Here is a 14,100-nt window from a genome sequence, read left to right as displayed (position 1 = left end):
AAGCTGTGAATTTTGTGTGAAGTATGATTTAGCAGCATCCTCTAGTGGCTATATTTGGGAACTGTAGCAGGCTCTGAGATGCAAAGGAATCTTAGGACTTCAAAGCAGGAAACTAACAGAAATCTACATTTTTTTCCTTTTAACGTCTAATATTGTGAGTCACACCCACCATTCCAAGTATGTTTAATTACATAGAACTCTTTTTAATCACCTCATTACCTTTTTAAAGGCAACTCAATTGAACAAAGAAAAAACTGCACCTCTCTGCTTTGGTTTCATGAGTCACTGGAATATTCCTTTGGGGCCCCATTTCTGTCTGCATCCACTTAAGCAGCACAGCCCCAGAAAGGAGTACCCAGTTCTACTCTTTTATTAAAGATGATTCTGTCATTCAGCCCCTGGGGTGGGCCTTGATGTGAGCACAATGGGTTTTCACTGTGATATCGATTTCCTTGCCATGGAGGTACTGGCAAAAGGAATTATCCCAGGTAATAACAAGCAGGTCACAAACTCTGGTTTCTCCACTAGACATTCTTACTAATTAAGAGTTACCTTATGTTCCCTGATAGATGACTTGGCTTCCCATGCTTGGAGAGCCTAACCCATTTTGTACTTTGTACTAAAGTGACACCACTTTCTCCATTTGCTAAGTGAATGGGCACATTAGGGTCATTATCTTTTATCATAAAACCTACTGATGGATAGAATATCTTCAGTATAGAACTGATTTTAAAAAATTAAACATTAAAATCTGAAAAAATGAAACACTTAAGGGGTTTAGCTAACTGGAGAATGTGTGACTATAAAGAGAGTGATGAAATATATGAATCCCAGCCTGCAGTAGCTATTTTCTTGAGCCTCGATTTTCTTACCTGTAAAGTGGAACTCCTGTAAGTATTAAATGAGATAATGTGTATTGAATTCTTAGCACAGTGTATAGAAGCTTAAATGTCAATTTCCCCCCTCTGTCATGTAAAAAAAGAGAAAAAAGCTAAAACAGAGAGTTTACTCTTGAATTATGGGATTTGAATTAACTGATATTGTAGCTTTTAAAAAGTGTAGCAGCTATAAACTCTGGCTCTGGAATTCTGTCCCTCTGTTCAAATTCTGCATCTGCCACTTAAGCCAAGGGACCTTCGTGCAACATACAATAGCTTTGCCGCTCAAGCTCCTTGGCTACAAAGCAGGGAATTACAGCATCTACCTTATCAGATTGTTTAGGAATTAAATGATTTAATAGAGGAAAGTGTTTACAAAAGAGTCTGGCATAGAGTGGGTTCTCAGTAAATGTTAATTGTTATTAGTATTAAAAGGTGAAATACATCAAAAAGGTCTAAGAAAAACATAATTAAATCCATATTTCTGTTACAAACATGCTCTTTTGTTACATACTAATTATTTTATGTATTGTATCAACCAGCGCTGTCTGATAGAACAGTATTTTGAACTACTAATGTATGTAAAACGTTTATAGTAGCCATGCTAAATAAAAGTAAAAATCAGCAGTAATAAGACATAATGACACCATAAACTCCTTGATAGTATGCACTGAAAAGAACATTTCTCAGCTGTGGTCTTTCTTTCCCAAAAGCCATAACCTCATTCCAATTATGATAAAATACAAGAAAACACCAGCCTAATTTGAGGACATTCTGTAAGATAACAGGTAAGTACTCTTCATAAGCATCAAGATCATGAATGACAAGAAAAGACTTAGGAATTGCCATAGATTGGAGGAGACTAAGGGAACATGACAACTAAATTCACTGTGGTATCTTAGCTTGGATCCTGAAACCACAAAAGGGACATTAGTGGAAAAAAGTGGTACAATTTGATTACAGATTATTGTTTAGTTAATAGTATTGTATCAATGTTAATTTCTTGGCTTTGATAATTATAGTGGTTATATAATCTATTAACTCAAAAGAGAGCTAGCTGAAGAGTATATAGAAACTCTAACAATTGCGCAACTTTTCTCTAAATCTAAAATTGGTTCAAAATAAATTAAAAAGAAACAAGTGAATTTAGCTTTAATATTTTATTTAACCTAATTTATCCCAAATATTATCATTTTAACATGTAATCAGCATAAAATTATAAATAAGAGATTTTACATTTTTTGTACTGTCTTCGAAAATCTGGTGTAATTTGCACAGATAGCACATCTCAATTTGAATTAGCCATTTTCAAGTGCTCAATAGCCATGTGTGTCTGGGAGTTGCCATACTGGACAGCACATGGGCAGATGCAGTGATGGGATGTCATCCAGGGGTCCATCAACTCCTGGTTAGCATTTTTCTGGGGTAACATATCTCCAGCTCTGGTCCTGGGCCTTCCCCTACAACTCTTAGAACCCCTAGAGGTGATTAGCCCTGGGGGGAGGAGGGTTCAGGTTAACTAAAGTGTCCTAACATTGTTGTCTGGTCTAATGAGAACATGTATTAACTTGTAGAGAGCATGGTCCTTTCTAGGGTATGAAATGCTCACAGTCCCAGTGCTTGCTGAAGTGTAGGATAAATACCACTAGTTTTAAGAGGGGTGTAAGAAAAAGTGACTTCAGGTTGTACTTGGACATTTCATTAAATTACATTGACTCACAAAGTGAGAATATTCTTTTTCCATTTAAATTCTTTCATTCCTTTTGGTTACACAGAGGATCAGGTCTCATTTAGTGCCCTTATATCTTAGCACTTCCCAATGTTTGCTAATCTCAAACTCTTTCTCTCTCTGGCTAGAATTCAATGCATTACTTATTTCCAGTTTATTTATTTTTGTCATGACCTTTTATTTATGGAAAATAATACTGACTTTCCATTTAATTACTGACATAAAATTTCTTTCTTTAAGCTTTAGATAAAAATATAAATATAGGAACGCATTTAATAAAGATATAAATATTAAGATAATTGTAACTCAAGTGGCCCTGGGAAATAGCAAAACAAAATAGAAACAAAACCAAAAACAAACTCCCCTCCCTAAATCATCAAGTGACTACAAGAACGTCTGAAATTTGGGGAGCTTGTAGATCAAGTCTCAGCTTCAGAGGTTTTACCTTAAAGAAACCTCTAAGAAAACAATTAAATCTGGAAGCAGAATGGGGTGTTTCAATAAATCAGCTCCCTCATTAAATCTTCCCCTAGAAAGATGGATTTTCTTCTTACAGTCCTCTCTTCCTCTGGTGGTTGTCTTTCCCTCCCCCTTTCAAGTTATTTCTTAAATCTCCTGTCCTTTCTCTGCTTCCTCTCACATTTTGCTCTTTTATCTCCCACCTTTTGGTGAAATTTCTGGCTCCCATCCACCAATCACTGCACGCTTCTGACGTTAGTGTTCCAACACCTGACCAATCAGGATGCAGCTTCTGAATCCTTGGGCTTTAGGCTTCCTTGTGGTATCTCCAAAAGAGGACCCATGTGCACACAAGACATTTCCTGGATATATTTTTTAATTCTTTTAAGGTTATTTTAACAAGTTCTGAGTTCAAATTCAAAGCGACTAGAGGATACTCTTCTCCACAGAGGGAAACATTTTCCATGGCTTCCCTGGATGAGATAGGTGGGTTTTCCAGGTTATGGTGCACATTGTTGTTGCTTTTTATTTTATGCACCAAGGGGCAATAAAATGATACTTCTAGAAACTGGTTTGTATAATTTATGTCCTTGAAGGATGTTATTGCATCAAATTCTGGGGGTATATAGGGAAAACACACCAATGTGAAACTATATCCAAGAAGGCAGTCAATTTGAAAATGATTTGGGCAAAAGTAATTTTTCCCTCTCTTCTAACATTGCTATGGATGGAGTTTGATAGGTAGGAAAGATTCAGTGGAGGTTTTCCCACTATGAGATAATACAAGAAAACTTTCTACCTCAGGCCTGAAAATAATGGCAGTTTCTGCTTTTAGTTTCTTTCACCGCTCTTCTCCTTTTTTACATTTCATGTCAGTCATCTTTTTATATTCAGCTTTTGAGCACACATAATAAAATGCTTTTAAATTTTTATTAAGTCTTACAGGTCAAGCAAGAGAAAGTTTGAAGTGATTTTTTTTTAAGGTGATTAATCTCTGCATCTTCAAAACAAAACCCACCAAGGAAGCTGGTGTCACAAAACCTCAGCGCCACCACAGGCCCAGCTCAGGGTCCCTGAAAGAGAGCTAGAGGTTTGACCAGCTAACCACGCAGCACACCCCCTGGTTCACACAAGCATTCCCAGTCCTTTCATTGGCTCTCTGACGAGTGTAGGAGGTAGAGCTGAGGTCTGCAGAGAAGGGCTGAGAACTCATGCGCTATTTCTCTGCTCACTTAACACTAGCGGCAACCAATACTTCCTGAACAGTTAAACCATATTATATACTAGTGGAAGTACTTTGCTTGTGTTATTTGATTCCCACAACAAAGGAACAGGATAGGTACTGTCATTATCTTCATTTTACAGAAGAGAAAACAACTGAGAAGTTCAGTCACTCACCTAGGGGCCAGCAGCTAGTAAAACCAGGAGCTTGGGTTCAGATCCAGGAGGCCTGGCTCCAGAAGCCCAGCTCTCAATGTCTGCATGAGGCGCCCAACCCTCTGCTTGAAGCACTGTTGCTCCAACAGAGCCTGGAGCCAACAAGAGTCTGTGAAAGGGATCCAGTTCTTGTGTTTTGAAATCAAGTTGTATTTTATTGGAAACATTCCTGGGCACAGGGTGTAATAAACATCACATTTAAGAATGTGGCAAAACGTCTAATTTTAGATAGTTGAAAGAAAAACTTACTCCTATAAATTATTGCTAAGAACACGGAGCCTCACTAAATTAAATACAAATTAACAATTCTGGAATTTGGAACTAAAATGAGACAGTTAAACAAATGGCTCCGTCAATGGGGTTTCTATCACATAGGATATTTCATTTCTGAGGCTGACTTCTCTAAAACTTCAGCAATTTGGTTTTCATTTTCTTTGTTTTTTAATCAGTCCTAAACCTACTTGGTGATTTTACATTTATTTATAAAGCAATGAGTTCCCAAGGACAAATATCAAAGGAGAATTCTATTACTTTTTAATAATTGCAAGAGAGGCAGGGGGTATCCCGGCAGTATTTATGCCCACAGAGAGAAAAAATAAATGGGATTGTGTGGCGCTCTTTCTCTACTTTGCTTTCTATTGTTGTTTAGATTTAATTTCTGTGTCCATGTAAGGCACTGCCAACAGCACACTGAATAGACCAATCTTTAGCAAGCAAATCCTGCCAATTAAGGGCTTTGGGGTAGGTCAGGGTATGGGCTCAAGGAGACCCAGAAGTTTTAGATAAGGCTTTGTAAATAACCTTTGTTGGAGTAGCGACACCTATGGATTAGCTAAGTATCCAAACTCTGCACTCCAAGAATCTTATCTTACCTTATTTTATTTCTTGCTTATCACATCAGTTGAATTTCCATACCTCTTTGTTCGGTGATCCTTGCACAGGACCATTGTGTGAGAAGAGATACCATGTTAAGTTCTAAAATGCCAAGTCCTTGCTTAGAAAAGGAGCTTTGTCCTAATATTTGGGAGGATGGGCAGTAGTCCAATTATAATTAGTTCCAAACAAAATGGTGAAGAAATAAATGCACTGGCAATTCGGTTGCCCAAAATGATGGATCTTATTACATATATTGATGGAAAGATTTTAAAAAATGGTTACCTCCCCTTAGGATTTATATGCATGCATAAGTTGCAGTTTAGTGATGTTAAATCAATAGATTGATTTGGTTTTCTAGGTCTGATGGAGGAGGCATTTTTTTTTCCCCCCAGAAGAGAATTCTTTACCTTAGAAACCATGGGGGTGGCTGTATTACTTTGCTAGGGCTGCCATAACAAAGTGCCACAGACTGAGTGGCTTAAACAACAGAAGCTTCTTAAGATTCTGGACACTATAAGTCCAAGATCAAAGTGTTGGCAGGATAGGCTTCTTCTGAGAGCCAAAGGATCTATTCCAGGCCTCAATACTTGATTTTTACTTTAATTAAATACATTTTTAGTAACTTTATTTTCTGTTGACCATATTTCCATTTTCTTTTTAAGAGTCTGTGGAAGAATAGCTTAAGACCACTCAGTGGTTGTTCCTACCCATTCAGTGGCTTGAGTAGAGGAGACTGCAGACCAGTTTTCAGTGGCAGGCCAAGCACTCCAGTCTTCAGTAGGAAACTGCTGAATGGGCACAGAGGGCCCTTGGACACTTTCAAACCAGTCTGTGACCTCAGGCTGAACAACAGTGAACTTGGGAGCTGGAGCAATCCATCCACCTTGAAATTTCACCTTGGTCTTAGCCTTTCCAGCAGTGGCTTACTCTTCCTTTTGAATCTCTTCAGGATCTCTGTGGAAGTAGAGATCAGGGGCCCCAGGCCAACCACATGAACTAAGAGTTGGGTAAAAGTGGTCCCTAAAGCAAAATCTAGGCGCTGTTACCAGGAAAGAAGAAAAGGAACATTGGGCAAGCAAAAGCCGCAAAAGTCTGTTAAGATGGGAAAATGGTTCCTTCACCTTGACACTGGGGATAAAATAAATGTTCAAGACACAGTATGAAAATTCATTGTGGTAGGATGTATAACCAGACATTTAGACTAAATTATTGATAGTGATTAACAGAAGCTTTCTCTTAGTTGTTTCCTCATTCAAAAGAGAGGGGAAAACGAGAGCCTATAATTAACACTCATTGCTTGTTCCAAGGCCTTGAATAGTTACCTCATTTGCAACAAAAAATGAAACACATTGAGTGAGAAGGACCTTTTCCACTCTGCTCTGTGTTTTGGGAGGTTGAACCTACTGAACACATCAACTCCCTCAGCTCCGTCCACTAGCTTCCAGCTGTAGGGACTCTGGTGGGAGGGGGCAGGGCAGGAGGAAAGTAGAGTTGAGTAGTCATTCCCTAGGACTCTCTTCAAAATCATAGCTTCAGTCAGAAAGCCCCCTCTCACAGCTACAGCTACTCCCATAACTCCTATAGCTCTGCCTGGGTTCTGGTAACATTCCCTCTCCTTGACCTTTAGATCTAGAGGTGGTAATGGCTTCCTTCTGTTGCTTGCTCTGGTATGTTTCTCCATCTCATACTGGTTTTCTTTAACTTTTCCTACACCTTTCAAATAATCTCTTTATTAAACTTTCTTCAGTTACTCCTACTTGAGTTTATTGCCCATTTCCTTTAAGGAGGGGAGGTGCCCCGTAGATCTAAGGACCAATTTTGTAAAGAGATTAATAGTAAGTGCCTGGTTATATGTATTGTTAGTTCAGGAGTGAGGCCAGGAAAAGGCCTTTATCTCACCCTACCCCTCACCTATTGATCTTACTCATTGATGGGTGAATTTCCTTTAAGTGGAGATAAAGCCTTTCATTACAATATTAAGGAGAGGAACATAAGGAGCACATTTCCCTGGCTTAAAATTTTTTCACTATAAATGATTGATATCAGATTCTTTCTTGAGAGATAATGCTGGTAATAGAGAGAGACAGACCAGTGAGGCAGAGGCTGATAAAGAAAATGGTGACAACACACTGAAGGATCCAGGAGGAAAAACAGACTTTGTGTACCCAAGATAGACTTTTTAATTTATGATTTTAAAGACTAACTTTAAAGCTAAGCGTTTCTTCTTTTCTAGCTGATGTGAAATGCTGTGTTTGGTGGACACTGAGAATTGGCTCTCTCAGATTTTATTCCAACCTCCAAGTTAACCTTCCTTTATGGTAAGAGGCAGTAAATCTGAAAACTACCTTTCTGGGCTCTCTTGCAGCTATGGTTCGGATGTAATTTTTGTTCCAGCAACCAGACATGCCAACATAATACTTACTCTTGGGATTGCATAATGGAAGAGAAGAGGAAGGCAGCTATTTTGCTAGCATAAATTATGGCAGAGGCAAGATAGTCAGTAGATTCATGATACGGGAGACTTCAACAATGACTATAGCAACCTTTACGATCATGATAAGAAACCGTGTATATCTAGGGGCTGGAAATTATTTCTGCATGCTAAACCCAGAATACGCTTCTCCAGTCCTTTCAAAGATTTTGTCATATCTGATAACAAAGCCTGTTCTGGTTAAACTAAAGAGAATGGTTTCTGTTACCTACAACTGAACCATATCTAGTCCATTGCCTTTATCAAACATTAAAGTCTTATATTCAGTCCCTAGTTCTGAATATATATTCTTTTCCATTGAATTGTCTATCTTTGTGACAGTATAAAATTATACAGTTATTATAACTGTAAAATATATTTTAATATATGGCAAGCTAAGTAAAAAAAATTATTATTCTGGATGACCTCTAGTATAACTCTGACAGTTTCCTCATAGTCCTTGCCCTACCCCCATTCTGTTCCTTGGAGATTTTGATTCAATATACCACTTGAGGAAACTGCTCATTCTTTGGGCTGGGAGTCCAGGTAGGCCTTCGTAGTAGCTTGATAATTAACCTAGTATAGCAATCACAAAATAATTCTAAGAATTTAAGGTGAGGTTTTGGAAATAAAATGAGACATTAATTTTTAAGGTTTTCTAATTGCACCTGCCAAAACTTTGTTTATATTTTTATGTCAAATAACTTGTGAAAAGCTAATGTCAAAGAGGTTTGGACACTTCAGTGCATCTATAATCTGAAGAGGCTGGGTCCAAGATTATTTATAATTGCATTCTTTTGGCTTAGAGAAATGTAAACTTTCAGAGAGTGAAATAGAGCCAAGCCTTCAAGATAAACTTCTATAAGCCCAGCATTTTTTTTCTTTTTCTCTTTCTGTCTGGACATTTATAAGAGCACTAAGCTAGAAACAAGTATATATGAGTTTGGGTTCTGACTCTGGACTAGCTAATTTGGGCAAAACACTTAACTTCTCTTAGACTCAGGTTTCCATTCCTACAACATAAGAATGATAATACCTGCTCTGTTGGTTTTTAACATAAAATGTATATGTAGGTATTATGTAAACTACACCATGCTATACAAATGTAAATTAATATATTTTCTGTCTTTTATCATTTTTTTTACCTAATCATCAAGGTATTCTGCTCTATTTCTCCATCAGACTTTTAAGTCATCTCTTATTTTCCTTGATTTATCATGAGCCTTAAACAGCTATCTATTTGCTTATCTTAGTTCTCATTGCTCAATTAATTTTCTGTAGAATTCCACTAGCTTTTGCAAGATCTATGTCCCTTCCAGTGGTTCAGCACTTAAAAATGGGGAAAACTCTTGTTACCTGTTAATTTCTTATTGCTACCAAAGTCTCTTCAAGGCATGAAATAGTGATTAAGCAATAAAGGTGAACATTGATAGAAAGTATGAGAATGGCTTTATATCTGTTAAACTTCCATTTGACTTTTTAAATAAAATGGTTTATGAAAGCTAGGAATTACTAGGCTGTAAGATGATCCTAGGATTGAGAAGTAGTAACAGAAGTGGGGAAGTTGGACAGGGAGAACTTGTAAAAATTTGACAATGATCCTCAGGTACAAGTGGAAAAACAATGAGGTGAAAATGAACATTTTTGAAAAAGAAAAACAAGTTAGAGGCTTTGCCAGACCAAAATTTAAAGCTCATTATTAAGCTTTTTAATCACTTTTGTCCTTTGTGTTTTATGTATTCTGCTTCTTCATGTATAAGGTAATTTCAGAAAACTTTTAAGAAAGAAAAAAAAGTCACATACACACACACTGTTTATTTTTGTTGTGAGAATGATACATGTCATAGGACAAAAAAATTAAAAGTGCAGAAAAAAAAGGAAAAATAATTATTTGTAATGCTAGCAAATTAATATTCTGGTGCCTATCCTTTGAATTTATTTCTATGTATAGTTTTTATGTATGGCATTATATATTTTTGTTTGTAAGTTTTTATATAAAACTTAAACATTAAGCTCATATATTGTAATACATATAATTTGCTTTTTATACTTCTGTAACATGAACATTTTCTCATGATTTCAAGAAATCCTTGGTTTGAAACTGGCAATTATACTTTTGGCAGTGTTGGACTCTGCTGGATGTAATCTCTCTCTATTTTTTCCTTGGCTTAAAAGATAAAACACTTATTTTACTTCTTAAAAAGAAAAAGCAGATTCTCAGTTTATACCAGTAGGTGTCATCATTCACAAACAGCTCACCCAGGAAACCTAATGTAACTTGACATAGAATTACTCTACATCAAATTACTCTGTAATATCTACTGAATTCCAGTATGATGTTCTAGCTGATCTGAGTCACTTGGGTGAAGGGCACTAAACAGAAATGGAGAAGATGTTACCTTTGCCCTTAAGGTGCTTGCAAAGAAGGAAAGAAGGGGCGTGTGTGTGTGGAGGGGGGGGGGTGTTGAAATGGACTGCATTTCATAGGCTTGGAGTGATCATTTTATTTCCTAAAAATGCATCAGTTACTCTAAGAAGTTATTAAAATCTTATACTGAATAGCCATCTAAACACTGTCGATGAAGCTGGTGTCTTGTTTCCCTGCAGGAGGTTCACCAATCTTAATCCCATGCATAAAATTTAAATATGAGTCTAAATGTAATGAGATATTTTTTAAATACCAAAAAATTATTTAAAAGTCATGAAATTTTAAGTCAATAAAATATGACTCTAGTAACTAGATTGTTATGCTATTATGTAACAGTTTTTAAGAGTTTTCTTATCCATTACCTTTTGGTCTGCACAAAAATCCTCTTAAGTTACAAATGAGTAAACTTCTGTTCAGAAAAGGCCCTCATTTTGCTCAGGGCTACACAGCTGATAAATGATAAAGACAGGCCTAGAACAAGGATCTTCTAACTTTATATGCATACATATATGTATGTACTGCCAAATGCGTGTTTCCTTTGAAGCAGAGGTTAAAAATTGATAGTCCATGGGCCAAAGTGAGTCTTCAGATATGTTTGTTTGCCTCCTATAATGTTGGCTCACACTGCATTTTAAATGTTTTGAACAAGTTGCAAAATTTAAATATTGGGCTATTTCCCATAAAGACTAGATTTTCATATCTATTTGGAAAAAAATCAGAAAATAATAGCTATATTGGACTCACATTCCCTTGTGGCAATGTACACTGGATCTGATCAACTGCTTCTCCTAATTTGTGTACTCTCTAATTTGCCCCAATTTCCACCACTCTCTATTGCCTTATACCAGGTCTACTTCATTCATTTTTTTTCTATCCACCTTGCCATTGTACATATGTAAGTTTGGGAGCCTTTTTTGAGTTTTAGTCTTTTGGAAGGATTATGTACTCATTTTAACAATGTTATTATGGTTCAAAACATTTTTGAAATAGCTTTCAGAATCAGGTTAAGAGTCACAGAAGAAAAATGGTGTTGGTATTTTATCCTATTTAAATTTTTAAAATTAACAAGTGATATTATCTGCTTGATCACTCAGGATTTGTAGAGAGAATGAGGAAAGCCGAGGAACTGAAGCTCAAGTTCTGGGGAATATCAACATCAACATTTAGGAGAAGAGAGGAATTACAACTGGCAGAAAAACCCAAGCTGAAAGGGGTCTAAAAGATAAGAGTTAAAAAGAAGAGAGCAACAACTCTGACCATGCATGGGTACCACAGTGGGGCTTCAATTAAGTATTGTTTGAACTTTAAGAGGGTAAAGATTTTCTTCTGAGAGTTAGATTTTAAATTTAACAGAATAAATCAGGGTAGAGATATACAAAGCAACCTAAAAAACCCCAGAATCGTCCTTAGTTATGGTAACTCAGTCAGGAATGGTGGTACTGTTTCAAGATAAAGTATAACATCAACATAAAGTAAGTATAGCATCAAATGATTCCCAGTGGTCAAGGAAGGGAAGGATGGTGTTGGTTGGAGTTGGCATTGTGGAATTCATGGGTGGGCTTTGGAAAAGCAGATTCAGTGGAATGATAGAGACACAAACCCATCTACTGTGGGTTGAAGAACATCTAGGAAGTATGGAGTGGTAGAGACTGAGTGTGGCCTTGTCTTTACTAAGAAAGAAGAAAGAAATGTAGATGCAGGGGTTATAGGATCTGAGGAAATGTCTTTATATGTATTAATGATTGGAGAAGTTATATCATGTTTATAAATGAAGGAAAGGAGCTATAAGAAGGCAGTCCAGGAACAAAAGAGAGGACTGAGGGATCCAGAACCCTGAAGAGGCTGGAGGGAGTGGGTCCAAGGAGGAGCTTTACGATGTTTTGAGCAATAGCACCATCATCAGGAAGAAAGCTTTGCTGCCAACGTGACTAAGTTGGGATATTCATGTTAGAAATATCATCATATCACTTTATAATCATATCTTACATTGTGATTTATTTACCATTCATGGAAATGTGCAATTAGTTTTCTGGGTTTTATGGATTAATGAATAACTTTTAAATTAGAAAACATGATTTGGTTGTTAAAATAGAATGTTCTTTTGTTTGATGATTAGGATGGACAGAATGATCAGATAAGAGATAAATGAGGATGATTAATTTTTTAATTTATTGAATTAATTTCAATGTGAAATACGAAAGCATCTTGATAATTTCCTGCCCTCACATTATGTGTTATGATTCAAAGAGTGAAATGTTAGTTGGTGATTGTTTCTGAGGTAACAAAGAGCTTATTGGTGAATTAGTGGAGAGTGGAGTGGGCTGACACCCAGATTCCTGGCTAAGTGACTGATGGTGTTGTCACTCACCAGTAAAGGGAACAAACGAGAAGAAACTTTGATTCGGAAGAACCCTTCTCTTTCCATGCTCTTCTATTTCAAATTGGCAAGCCAAGTTCAGGTGACATATAAATACTTTGGGGGTGCTTTTTAATCCCATTGTTTGGCCTCAATGGCCTTGTTGTGTGGGCCCCCTAAACATGCAAACGTTGATTTCAGTAAGTTTTAAGTAGGGCAAAAGAAAGATATTTACCTGTGGAACTTCAGAAAAGCAAGCACACAACATCTTGAACTCTGGTGCCCACAAGGCAAGTAATAATAAAAACTCTGCTTTTAATGTAACAGATTTTCCATTCCCCACCTTTGCCCCAGGCATCTGCACACACAAATCAAAACCTTCTTAAGTCATGGAATGAAAAAAACACACACACATAAAAGCAAACAAGAGTGCTTCCTGTGCGTTGAATGGAAATTTTTGCCCAGTTTATTTTGTAGGCACATGAAAAGTAGTTCTGAATATTTAAAGCCATAAGTAATTGTGTTTGTTGTATAATTTTCTCCTCTTAAGATAGAAATGCTGCACCTAAATTTTACTAGGAAATCTCTTTTGCATTCAAATATTTTGGAACTTTGTCTAGGACCTAAAACTACTCTTCTTCCACCAAAATATGAGACCAAAAAGCCATGTTACCAGTAATTTCTGGAGAGATAAATGAAGACCAACATGAGAATGTAGTGTGGTAATTAAGAGTGTGAAATTCAGAGTTTCCTTGTCTGGGCTTGACCTGACTCTATCACTTATTGGTTGTGTGATCCTGGGCAAATTACTTAATCTCTCTATCAGTTTCCTCATCTGTAAAATGGGAATAGTAATGGGATCTACCTCATAATGTAGGTGTGAGAACTGAATGTGAGGCACAGTGTCTGGCACATAGTATGTGCTCAATAAATGTTCATTATTAGATGCCTACCCTTTTTTCCCCTGCATAACTGCAGCTGAGTTCTAGAATTTGTGGCAGCTTTTATCAAATAAAGTAGAAGCTCTCCATACTGTACTTAGTTCCAGAGCTGGACCACAAAAAGGTTAGGAAAAGTCAATTATTCTCCACTGCCCGTGTCTTTGCTGGAAAAAGACTCCAATGTAATCACAATTCATCTAGAAGCATTTCCTCTTAATGCTGTGCAGGGGACACAGTGGAAGGGAAAGGAAGCAATCAGAGCAGCAGGTTCCCAGGGGTCCTGGTGGCCCAAGGCTAGTTCAACACCTCAAATAGCTTCTTTCATACCCATTACTGAGGCCCATGTGCCCTAAAAATTGTACCTGGGAAAACCTCAGCAGCTTAGGGAAATCACTGAAGAATCAGCCTCCTACCTTTCCTTTGTGACCCCTTGGCTCTGGTCCCTAGTTGCTCTTCTATAGCCAGAAACCTGGGTTCTACTTTAGAGTTTGTACATTTTGGACTGACACCTTGGTTGTCCTGCTCA

This window comes from Miniopterus schreibersii, assembly GCF_964146895.1.
Source record: "Miniopterus schreibersii genome assembly, chromosome: 7".
Classification (NCBI taxonomy): domain Eukaryota; kingdom Metazoa; phylum Chordata; class Mammalia; order Chiroptera; family Miniopteridae; genus Miniopterus; species Miniopterus schreibersii.
The sequence above is the reverse complement of the archived record's forward strand: the minus strand, read 5'-3'. Positions refer to the sequence as shown.